Source organism: Ahaetulla prasina, chromosome 8 (assembly GCF_028640845.1).
Source record: "Ahaetulla prasina isolate Xishuangbanna chromosome 8, ASM2864084v1, whole genome shotgun sequence".
Taxonomy (NCBI): domain Eukaryota; kingdom Metazoa; phylum Chordata; class Lepidosauria; order Squamata; family Colubridae; genus Ahaetulla; species Ahaetulla prasina.
In genome coordinates, this window is record NC_080546.1 from 37144573 (window position 1) to 37157929 (window position 13357).

A 13357-nucleotide genomic window follows, 5' to 3' on the forward strand; every position below is an offset into this window, starting at 1 on the left:
AGAACCAATAGTGGAAATTTGGAGTAGTTCAGAGAACCGATAAATACCACCTCTGACTGGCCTCGCCCCCATCTATTCTCTGTCTCCCAAGTCCCAGCTGATCAGGAGGAAATGGGGATTTTGCAGTAACCTTCCCCTGGAGTGGGGAGGGAATCAAGATTTTATAGTATCCTTCCCCTGCCACACCCACCAAGCCTTGCCATGCCCATCAAGCCACACCCACAGAACTGGTAATAAAAATTTTTGAAACCCACCACTGGCATGCTCCCTGTCTCCTACCATATCTCCCCATGCCAAAGAGTGCCATAATGCTATGATCTGCCTCCAGCCCCCAATAACAGCCTGATTCCCCAATCAAGCCTGATGTTGAAGACCAATGGTCCCAATCAGGAGGAGGGCTTAAACAGGGAATTAGTCGGGACTTGCAAACCCCATCCCCACCCCAATCACTGCATGCCTTTGAGCCTTATCTGGTTTTTCCCAAGAGAAAGTTGCCAGTCTTGGGAGATTCATGTGGAATAGGCATAGAACAATTAAGTAGCTAGTTTGAACTCTGCCCATGTGGGTCTGGTCGATTGTCCCTGCTATCCTCCAGGACTTGAACTTTACCTCCCTACATACTAACACACACACACACACAAAAAAAAAACATTCAAAAATCCAAACACACACAGAATCCCTCCCCTAGTGAGATTCCCCTCATTCATCCCTCACCAATCCCCCACCCCATTCTCACCTAGAAGGAATAATCAGACCATTTGCCAGGGCATTCAGTACAAGTGGAGTCACTTTGTTCTCTTCCTTCCTTCTTATTTTTTCTCCTCTCCGGGCTATCTGGAGAATAGGCAAAAGTTGTGGGTGAAACAACTCCACAATAGCCTGCCACTTAACTGTTGCTCCCTCCTAAACCCTCATCCTCCTAAACCCAGTTAGAGGTATCTGGTTGCAGGAGCTACAGTAACAAGCATCCAGCCACAGCATTCCTTAGAGTCAGTTTCCACACAGGCAAAAAACTTAGCCACAGCATTTAACAGGTCACCCCAGAATGTTCTGCAGTCACCTGCAATCCAAAGCTTCTGGCAATCATCCATATTCACTTGCCTAACTTTTTCACATTGCGGGTCTCAATCTTCTTGAACAGCAGGCTGGCCTGGATGTTGGACAATACTCCCACTGGGCAATGGTCATTTTGCCTAGTAGCTTGTTCAGCTCTTGTCAGCCCTTCCAGCGCCCAGCTGCAGACCATTTAATAATCTTTCAGTTCAGCAAACCTTCATGAGAGCCAAACAAATTGGCACAAAATAAGCTTGTCTAATGAAACAATTCTGGAAAATTCTATACACTTCTGATCAGTGCTAAAAAACACAATTATGCATTTTTGGGGGGATTTTTGTCCTCAAGAACCAACACAGCTATTCTTTTGTTTGTTGTTGTTGAACATCTTTTGTAAATATAGTATATGAGTCATTTGATCTTTATGTTCACTATATTAAGGTATTACAATATTTCTGAAGCCTCTGTTTTGTTTGATTTGTCTTGTTTATAAGATTGTTTTAATCTGAGCTGCCTGTGTGGTTTGATGTTTTATCATTTCTATGATTTTTTGGGGTTTGTAAACTATCTAGAGTCCATTGCATTTGGGTAGCTAATAAATTTGAATAAAATAAATTTTTTCTTACACCTGAACCATCAGATTCTAGAATTCCAAAGGGCAGTAGTAGTATGTTGATTCTCTCTGCCTGTATGCTCTTACTACACTTGTTAAGAAATCACAGAATTTTTCTGATATTCATGGAAGTGGGATGAATTTTCAGAGTTTATGTACAAATGCAAATGGTATCAATCCATCTTTCTTTCATCGCAGCAGTCCAAGGAAGAAGCCTCATTGTATCCTGAAATCATAAGACCACCATGCAGAACTTAAATTTAATCTCTTCAGCTAATTCCCAAATTTAATTCTAAAACTATAGCTAAATACATTTTCTAAAGGCTTAGTTAGCATAAGCCACTTTTGTGGATTATTTTGCCAAATGGATAGTTTTCACGCTATTAGGATTTTAGTTGGCCAAATAAAGTTATGAAGCCCAGGTAGATGGCAAGAGCTAGTTGGTTTTGGCTATTTTTGAAAAGCTAAGTAAGGCCAGACCTGATTTGGACATGAACAGGAAATCAACAGAAATTAGCAGGGCAACAATCTAGATTCTGAAGTTAAAATAATCTTGTAAGAGGCAACAGCAAGCCATTTCCATACCACTGTTGAAGAAAATCCACATCAACCTGAAGGATTTTGTTATATTCGGGAAGTAACGAGGCTGGAGACCAGGGTAGTGACAACAGCTCTTTAATATAGGGTGAACCCAGCAGCAGGCTGGGGGAAAAACCTCTCCTTTTATACAGTTCTGCTGGAGGCTTCGTCCAATCAGCAACGTGCTGATTTCCCGCTCAAATATTTAAAGGCACAACTGTTAATACATAACACTCCTCCCCTCCCAGAAAACACTTGGTCTTATTTACATATTTATTTACATGTTATTTTTCGACGTAGTCACGCAAATAACCTGGGCGTCTCCTAGTTCTTTCTGACCTGCGCGGTTCAGTTCTGGGTGGTGTTTTGAGCTGGTCGGAGGGGCTGTTTTCTCCTCCCAGCTCTTTCTCTGGGCCATCGGGCTCTGGATTATTGGCCGACTCTTTTTCTTGGCCATCCGCCTTGGATTAATTTTGGGATTTTCCTTGCTGTTTCCCTCGGGACCTGATGGCGTCGCTGGAACTCTGGGACCTCAGCTAAGTCTTGCGCCTCCCGGGTCATTGTCAGCTGTGGATTCAAAGTGGTATTGGTCATTACCTGTCTCTGTTGGTTTGGTCAGTTATTCGTTTCCTTAACTGATCTATGTGGCGCCGCCACATTCGGTTGTCTGGTAGCTCTACCACATACGATTTTGGCCCTGTTACTTTTGTTACTTGTCCTGCGAGCCAACTAGGGCCGTCCCCATAGTTTCGGCCCACACCCGGTCGCCTATGCTCATTTCCTTGTTTTTCTATCTCCCCTTGTAACCCTCGGGTGTGTAATGGGGTTCAAACGGTCAAGTGGGCACGGAGTTTCCGTCCCATTAGCAATTCGGCTGGGCTTTTCCCAGTGGCTGTGCTTGGGGTTCTGTGCTGGACGGCTAGGAAAAGTCTATTTTGTTTGCCAGTCACCTGGCTTGAGCCTGGACAATGCCTCCTTAGCGCTCGGACGGAACGCTCTGCAAGGCCATTCGACGCAGGGTGGAAAGGTGCAGAGAGGGCATGTCGGATGCCTTCCTCTGCCAGGTACTCTTCAAACTGGGCTGCCGTGAATTGGGGCCCATTGTCGGACACCAGAGTGTCCGGCAACCCGTGAGTTGCGAATAGGTGGCGCAGGGTTGCGATTACTGCTTCGGCTGTGGTGGACTTCATAAGTATGATCTCTAACCATTTGGAAAATGCGTCCACCACCACTCAGAACGTTTGGCCGTGAAAGGGCCAGCAAAGTCAATGTGGATTCTTGACCAAGGCCCTTGGGGCTTTTCCCATTCTCTGACTGGGGCTGTTGGGGTAGCGGTCTGGACTCTTGGCAAGCTTGCCATTTCCCTACCCTCTCAGCAATCTCTGCCTCCATGAGTGGCCACCATACATAGCTTCTAGCTAACCCCTTCATCCTTACGATGCCTGGGTGACCCTCGTGGAGGAGGTCCAATACCTTGCCCTTAACTTAACAGGAATTATTACGATCACCCCATAACAGGCACCCCTTGAGCCGAGAGCTCATCACGTTTCTTAACAAATTCTTTGAACCGTTCGCCCGGCGCAGCGGCCACCCTCTGTACCCAACCGAGTACAGTCCTTAACACAATGTCGGTATGATGCCGAGCCACTTCCTTTGATGTGACTGGGCCAGAGTCCAACGAGTCAATAAGGAGGATGGGTGTCCCGGAGTGGGGTCTTGATCGCCCCTGGCAGTGGGCATCGGCTCAAGCGTCTGCATGCCCCACTTCTTTTCCCGGTCGATGCTGCAGCTTGTATGAGTAAGCGGCTAAAATATAGTCCATCGAGTCAAGCGTGGCGAAAGTGCCACAGGCGTTGGCGATCGCCAGCCAGTAGTCCCAATAACGGTCTGTGGTCAGTCACAATTTCAAAATTCCGCCCAAAGACATACTCATGGAATTTTTTGACCCCTGATACAATGGCTAATGCTTCTTTGTCTAATTGGCTGTAGTTCCTCTCTGGGGAAGACATCGTTCTAGAGTAGAACGCTATAGGGGCTTCTGTGCCGTTTGGAAGTCTATGGCTGAGTACAGCCCCCACCCCATAAGGGAGGCATCGCAAACCAGCACTAGGGGTAGTGAGTCGTGATATTGGATGAGCAGGCTATCACTTGAGAGCAGGTTCTTTACTGCTTCAAAAGCCCTATTTTCTGACTTTCCCAAGACCAAACAGTATTTTTCCTAAGAGCCTATGCAGCGGTTCCATAGCAGTTGCTTTGTTCTTTAAAAGACCGCGTAAAAATTAACCAATCCCAGGAATGCCTGCAGCTCTGCTTTGTTTTTGGGCGCTGGAGCCTTCCTAATTGCCTTAACCTTGCTCTCAGTAGGGTGAATTCCTTTCTTGTCTATCCGGTAGCCCAAGAAATCGACCGATTCGACCCCTATCTGACATTTATTTGTCTTGTCTTTTAATCCGCTGTCCGGAAAATGCTCAAGACCTTTCTTAACCGCTCCCCAATTCCTCCATGTTTTCCCTGAAATTAGGACATCATCAAGTAGGAACTACCCTGGGAGCCCTTGCAGTAGTCGTTCCATCAGGTTTTGGAACAGCCCTGGTGCCACACTAACCCCAAATTGCAATCGGTGCACTTGAATGCCCCTGTGCGTCTGTCGTTTGGGCTTCGGCTGTGCGGGCGTCTACTGGCAGTTGTTGGTAGGCTTGGGCCAAGTCTAACTTTGCAAAGACTTGCCCTTGCCCCAAAGAGTGCAATAAGTGTTGCACTACGGGAACCGGGTACGCGCTTTTCTGTAAGGCCTTGTTAAGCGTCGCCTTGTAGTCAGCGCAAATTCTAATTGACCCGTCCGGTTTAATGGGGGTGACGATTGGCGTCTCCCACTTTGCGTGATCGACTGGCACCAAAATCCCCTGATTTATGAGCTTGTCCAGCTCCTTATCGATTTTTGGTTTTAGGGCAAAGGACTCTCCTCGCCTTAAGCCTAATGGGGCTACCTGGGGTCTAAGTTGAAGGAAATAGGGGTCCCTTGTACTTGCCCAGGCAGTCCTTGAAGACATCTTCGAACTCGTTAAAGAGGATGTCTTTCAAATTGCAGTCACTTCTGTAGATGCCAGTCACTCCCATGCCCAGGGCACGAAACCAGTCTAGTCCCAACAGACTGGGCAGAGTCCCTTCGACGATCGTGATGGGCAGGGTCTTTTTGTGAGGGCCGTACTCGACTCGGACGGAGGTGGTCCCTCGAACAGGGATGCGATTCCCCTGGTAGTCGTGTACTCGTAGCCGCTGTGCTTGCAGATGGCGCTTCGCGACGGACGGCAGCGACTTGCCAGAGTGTCCCAGGACATGATGGTGATCGCTGATCCCGTGTCTACTTCAAGCCTGCACCGTACTCCCTCGATCTTGGGCTTTGTGAAAATCTTCTTTCCACTTTGGTTGAGGCGCGCCTATAATGACAGTCGCTTGGTTAGACTTCGCGCCTTTCTTGTTTGAACCAATCGCGGGCCGCCTTTCCGGTTCCGCTTTGATTGGCCGATTTGAATTTTCGGCGGAAGGTTGGGCGCTCTGCAAACCTGAGCTAAGTGTCCTTTCTTCCCACACCGCCGGCATGTTGCGTCTTTAAACCTGCAGCGTTGGCGCTGATGCTGCCCTCCGCAGCTTCCGCACTCGTCACGGTCCTCAGTGTCGCGTTTCTCGGTCCGGCAGACCCTTCCTCATCTCGCCTCACCTTCGGATTCGGACTGAATCTCCTCCTGGTGTACTGGCGTTGGCTTGCTTCGCCTTGGATTGAAGAGGCTTTTGCAGGGTCTCTGCTGCTTTAGTAGACATTTCGTGTGCTCTGGCCTCGTCCAGAGCGGTGGCTAGTGTCAGGTTGCTCTGGCTAGCAGTCGTCGCCGTGCGGATGTCCTTGACCCCTCGGATGAGTTGCTCGAGTAGCACCTCGTCTAAGTCTCGGTATCCGCAGTCCTTGGGCGCTCTTCTTAGCGGCCATGTAGTCACCGATGGACTCGCCCTCCATCTGTCTCGTTCTCCGAATTCAAACCGCTGCACGTATTTAGACGGCGTCGGTGCGAAATGGTTCTTCAGCAAGGTCTGCAGAGTCGGCCACGATACCGATTGTATCGGCGTTGGCTCTGCCAGGGCTTCCGCAATCTCGATTACCTCCGGGCCACAATGGCTTAGGAAGTAAGCCCGTTTGCGGTTATCAGGATCCCTGTAGTTCGTTGGCTTCTAGAAAGCTTTCAAACGGGTCATATATGTTCCCATTTCTCCTTGCCGGGTTATGCAGTGCGGTGGCGTGTTTGCCATTTCCGCGTTTCTGCCCTGAGTTTGCTGGGTTCGGAACTAGCGTGCTTCAGCTCGGTTCTGGTTCCCCTTAGCCTCGAGATCCCATCCTCGTCGCCAATGTTATATTCGGGAAGTAACGAGGCTGGAGACCAGGGTAGTGACAACAGCTCTTTAATATAGGGTGAACCCAGCAGCAGGCTGGGGGAAAAACCTCTCCTTTTATACAGTTCTGCTGGAGGCTTCGTCCAATCAGCAACGTGCTGATTTCCCGCTCAAATATTTAAAGGCACAACTGTTAATACATAACAGATTTATTACATTAAAACAAAAATATTGCCTAAGCATTGTTTTTTTAAAAAATGCTAAGCAAAATTTGATGTGGTAGGTCTAATGTTGGCTGACCTTTATCATTTATTTTGTGGATTAAGTTGTGAGGATTGGAAGGGAACATGTTGCCCTCTAAATACTTTGAACTACAGTTCTGCCCATGCCACTTCCTACACATGTGATTGTTTGGTAGTAAATAGACTTCTTGTAGTTAGCTGTGCCATGCAATCAGAGATAAGACATTAACAGAGAATTAATCCTCTCTATCTCATGCTGGCCTCAAGACAAACTGGCCTGTTCAAGGATCGTCATTTCTGCATTAATTTTACTTTTTGTCTCCAAAGTCACATGAGATGGTAAAAGGACCAAAATCACTCCATCTGCAGTAGTGTTAATCTTGATCAGGCTGGCAAAGATCTTAGCTTCTTTCACATAAGTCATTTTTTAAAGAAAGAAAGTGAAAGCATCATTTGGCAGTTTATAACAAAGACCATGTTCCAAGACTGGAAGATCTGTAGTTTTGTGTTGCTCCTGCATAGGGATGAGAACTTTCCTTCTCGGTAGCAGCTGATTAAGTCAGCCATGACTAGTCCCAATACCATGGATTAAATTCCCTCCAAGGTTTGTCACTAAAATATAACTGACTGTGGTAGAACAGTAGTAAACCATAGAAAGTACTCCCTTTAACTGTGTTATATATAGTTAAATATATTTTTGCTTTGTTTCAAATAACTGATTATTGTTGTCTTAATGGTTTTGGAATGTGCTCTTTAATCTGAGAAAAGTTTGATGGTCTTTATACAAAATTCTTTTCCACCCATAAGTTTTGAAACTCATGCTGCCATGGATAGTCCTGTTGATGCCTCTCTCTTCAGAAAGGGGTTTTGTGTGGGCATCTGATTGGTTCCAGTCTCCACTGACAGACCTAGCTGGATAGTCATGGCCCAGTTTTCTTATTATTTCCTGATAGATGAAACTGTTTGTTCAATGAATTAGTACCGTTCCCTATTAACCTTCTTCCTCCATTGCTACTGGGAATGTCATCTGTTTATCCAAATAAACTATAGTTGCTGCTGATTTGGACTTTTCCCCTAATTGCAAAGCAGCCCAGTTACATAAATTTGAAGACAGACGACACTGCTAGATGATGTTGGTATTCAGCCCAGAAGCACAACAGATTTTTCTGTTTGTTTTTTCTCCCAAGATTTCAATTTGAGAAGTTTGGAGGGAGATGTTGTTGAGTAATAGAGTGAATGCTTTTTGACGTAAAAGGCCCAAAGTTTAGTTTTCCACATATCTATCTAAAGCAGGGTGGATCACCTGTGGCTTGCCTGCAGCTCATTTATATTTGGGGCTCTGAAGCCTCCCAATACAACCTGCGCTGCAAGGAACACTGATGCCTACTTTGTGATGCTTTGGTAAAGTATTTTTGTTGTCCTGGAAATTGTAGTGCATCAACCTGCGGTGCTAGTGCCTTACCAACTGTTGTATGTTGCTGTTTAGGTTTTATGCTGTGTATTCCACTTCTTTGTTTTTAATTGGGACAGTCAATCTGAAGCTTCAGGCATGTATTCCAGAATCATGCTGACTACGGTTGCTGAAAATTAGTACTCAATTTCTTCCCATTTGGAAGTGGATTTACATGAAAACTGTAAAATCTACCACCGATTAACTAGAGAATTAGAAAAATGGAGTCTTCTATTTATTTAGCTGCAGCTCCTAGGAACAACCCTAGCTGAATCCATGACACAGCCCTGCCCATTTTGCCTAATTGCTGTGTCCTTGTGACCTTTGGCCACTGAAGGCTTTTCCCCAAGTCTTAGATTTTAATTTATGTTCAGGTTTCGTATTTGTGTGCATTGTGATCGTGATTTCTCTTTTGTGAACTTTGGCAACTGGGCAATAGAAAATTTAATGCAGCAAGTGTGATCCAATAAGCTGTCTCCTAATCTGTAGTATAAGGAAGTTCTGTACATTTGTTTTAATGCTCATTAGGCTCTCTCTTGAATAATTTTAATGCAGGAATCCTCCACCCATATGTCAGAAAAACAGCCATTTGATTTTAAACAGTTTAGTGATACCTGCTCCTTTCCCTTTAAACAGAATATGAAAATACAGAGCTAATGGATCATATTCTGATCAGAAGTTGTATGTGAAATCAAACATTAAGTGCACAAAATATTACTGAAAGGCTAAGTGAAACTAATTTGCACCAGCTCTCTGGCCTTCTTAGCTGTAATTTTGTTCAAAAACATTAATGTCATTCAATTAGTGGTACAAAAAAAGTCTTCATACCAGGCTTTGATGTCATTTCTGAATATTCTTGAATTACAGAGGGAGATATAGAGGAGTAACTACATACAGGTCTTCTCAGGGAAACAAAACAAACAAAACAAAACAAAAAGCTGGGAATTTAGATTTCCATGGCTGGCAAAAGGGACTGTATGAGCAGGAAACAACAAAGGTTTAAATTATTGAATGGAACATTATTCCAAATTATTATCAATCATTGCCTAGAGTATTCCATATTCCAGAGAACCTGATTTTACAATTTCTACTGGTCAATTGCTTTCATATTGTTGTTATATACCATCAATTCTCCCTGCTAGCATATTTACATATTTGGGTTGACTAGTCTTGTAGAAGAAACTTCAAAGCTAAAACGTATTTTAAATATTCTTTTATGTCTCCTAATAGTCATTTAGGAAATATTGATTGTAAAAAGTAAAATAAATGTAATTAATATCCTTAATTTTAGAACCATATATATACCAGAATTCCAGCAGAATTCCTGCTGGGAATTCTGCACTTGCAGTTCTAAGTAATCTGGAATATGGCATGTCGGAAGACACTTTGCCAAAAATCAATCTTTATAATGCCAACATAGAATTAACTGTACACAAAATGCCAATCTTAACTGATCTTAAAGAAAAAAGGGGAGGTCTGAGACCTCATTAACACTTACATTTGTTTTATTTATCATATTTGTAGAGGTGCCCATCTTATGTAGTAACCCCCAAACATGCCAGGACTGTACACTTGACTGAGAAGCTGAAAACACATTCTGGAAGTCTAACCACCTCTGTATTGCTGACATGAAAATTACATGGATATGTCCATGATATCACCAAGCTTCATGAAGGATTTATCTTTTACATACAGGACAGAAATATCAGCAATTTCTCTGCTGTTGAATAAATGTGCCATCAATCCTCCCTTGTCTCAGCACAAAAATGATATAAAATTGCTAGTTGTATATTAAAATTGGTTGCCTACAATGCCAATCCCTGATTCCATTGTATCCCTGTCAAATTGTATTGTTTTGATTTATGGATGCTGGATGCTCTAGCCAACTTTACTTTTTTTTCCCTTCTAACACTGTTGCATCCACCTTCCAAATGTCTCCAGCCCAAAGGAAAACATCCACCAAGTCAGATACCTTTAGCATGAAATGAGTAGGTTGATATTATTATTTAATTCCAAGATTCCACTTGAGTTATAGTGGGCTTGTTTGTCCTTCCTTCCATACCCCATGTGGATCTCTCACAAGTTCAAAATAATGTGAAATAAAATATTGAAAAATGCCTCTTAATCCCAAGTATTTTATGTACTGCTAAATGAACTGAGCCACTCCAACTAGATTTTAATTTGCCAATATAATTTGAAACAAGGAAACATGAGGGGACAAAGTTGAAGGAAATAGATAGCTGTTGGGCAACCAACTCTCCTATAACAGGAGAGCAAAAGTTTGAGACTGAAACTAGTAATGTAGCTAACTACAATAGTTATGCTGTTCCTGTTACTACTCATCTAGATCAGGGGTTACCAACCTTTCTGACCTCTGGGACCACTAAATTCATAATTTTAAATCCTGCGGACCACTAATATGATCTGCCTAATTAACGGCTGGGTGGGCGTGGATAGGTGGTCATGTAACTGGGTGGGCAGGGCCAGCTCAATGTCACTCACGTGAAGGGCCTCTACTTGCCCCTCCCCTCCCAACACTCCTCGCCTCTCCGCCCGGGCTTCTTAGGCCCAATAGGAAGCAGTTGCTGGAGTAAGCAGCCAACATGAGAAAGAGTTGGCAAAACAGCTCAGTTCAAATTGGATCTGACTGAGGAGGCTCAGTAGAAGCATCTCGCTGAGGACTACGAGCATAGGCTTTCCAAGCAGAGGGAGGACCTGCTGGAGTGCCAGGCCAGGTACTGGCACCTGGAGGCTCAGTGAGTTGAGATAGTCAGCCAGTTGCAGGCCATGATGCAGTCCCACTAGAACAAAGTCCTCTGGCTCTTCATCACCAGCAGCATTTCCCTCCAGCCTTCACCCAAAGTCCCGCATCAGGAGGCTGAAGCAGACCCCAAGTCGGAATTTCTCCCCCCCCCACGACTCATACAAAAAGACCCTGAAGGGAGAAACTCTGCAGCAACACAAATGTTCATTGCACATATCCGTCCCAGGGGCCATAGTGAGGACCCCGGATTTAGTACAATATAAAAAATGCAAATAATTTTTCTGTGGACCACCAAAATTTTCGCAAGGACCACCATTGGTCCACAGACCACCAGTTGGTGACCTCTGGTCTAGATCACCACAATCCACTCTACATGGAACTCAGAAATTTCTGTTGTTCTAAAGCACAGCAGTGTATTATGTGGCAGTCACCTTTGGTAGCACATTACAAGTTCTGCAGTTGGGGTGTCAAACTCACATCATCACTGCAGTGTCATGAGATGTCTTAGGACCTTTCCCCCTTTGCTAAAAGAGGTGGGCGTGGCCAGCACAACACATCCAGCCTGTGGACTGGGAGTTTGACAGTCCTGTTCTACAGGGTCTGCATTGGTTTCCTATTGGCTCTCAGCTGCAATTTACAGTGCTGGTGTTAACCTGTAAAGCCCTTTACGGCTTGGCATCAGGCTGGTTTCTTGCTTGCTGGGACAAACAGCAGAAGTGGTTGTCCACTTAGGGAGATGTGGGGAGCTGAAAAACAGAAGCACTGCTTTTCTGTTAAGGCCTTCCACCAGAAGTGGGTTTAGTCCAGACTTTGGCTGTATAGTATAGTATAGCCCTTATTGTCATTCTACATCATGTATCATCATGTATACAACGAAATTGGTTCTGTCTTGTGGAAACAAGATGGCGCTCTTCCATAATGCGTTTGAGACTTTGTTTTTTGGATGTTATGATTTGCATATTTGTGTGATTTTAACTGGACCGTGGATGTCTTCATATTCTTTATATTCCTGCAGAGCTGGCAAGACTCCTGTGGCATTGTAGCAGCATATATAAATGTAATAAATATTAACGTTCAGAAAAGTAACAGAAGTAAACAGATTTCAAAAGCAGTTACTATGAGTCTGCACGTGTTGTACTAAGTCAAACCGATCTTCCACAAGCAACACATTCCCCAATATACAAATAGGAAATACATTAAAGAATATACAGTATAAAAGCATGATTTTGTTGGGCTGAAAATCCACTTGCTCCTAGTTGCCATTAGATTTTGGTCGAAGACATTCTTGACCAGCAAGTTATGAGACAGATACATTCAAGTGGTAAATAAATACTTAATTATGAATTAATTTTTTGTCTCAAACTTACTTTTAAAAAGTCTTTCAGGATGCCTGATTGAGCATAATTTGAGTATAGGATCGATTGTTAGATAAGTGATTGTATTGTACACTGGTCAAATTGTGGGAATTATTATAGAAAATAAAAAATTTTGCCGGAAAAAAAAAGTCTTTCAGGATGGATAGCATCTACAAATGATACCATAATCCTTGCTTTATTCACAAAATATGAATTTCCATGCATGAAAACAGGTGTACACCATGTATTTGAGTGGTCCCAGCATTTTTTATACATTCTCAACTGCAGAAAGTTTGAGAAACAATGACTTAAATGAATGTATCACTGCAATGTAAGCATATGTACTCCTAAATCCCATAAAAGCAGAGAAGAAATACTTTCAATTATTACAGCCTTAAACCTGTTGAAATCTATTTAGGCTTAAACTTTTATTTGAAGGCAATGTTAGTATTAACTACCCCTATATACAAAATAAGATAGAGTACACAATTCTCACGTTAGCAATCCTGTGTTGGCAAAATGCAATTTCATCCAATAAATATTTACTCTTCTTTTTAAAAATAGAAAAGTTCAGAAATACTTAAGGTTACTCACCAGTTCTCACTTGAATTCTTATTTTGTAGTAATTTGAGTAAGCAATAAATATGGGTACAAAGGGTAAATATGACTTTTTTATTGTAATACTGTACTATACCTTAGTTCCAAGTAAATGTTTACTCATATATATATATATATATATTATTATATATATTATTATATATATATGGGGGAGGATTATATATATATATATATTATATATATATATATGGGGGAGGACAAGTAGCATATGTTTAATTTTATTTTTGCCCTGATTTCTTTGTAAATTCCTTGAATCACCAATCCTTTTCTTGTTACAAATTTTACAAGGCAGTAAACAACATA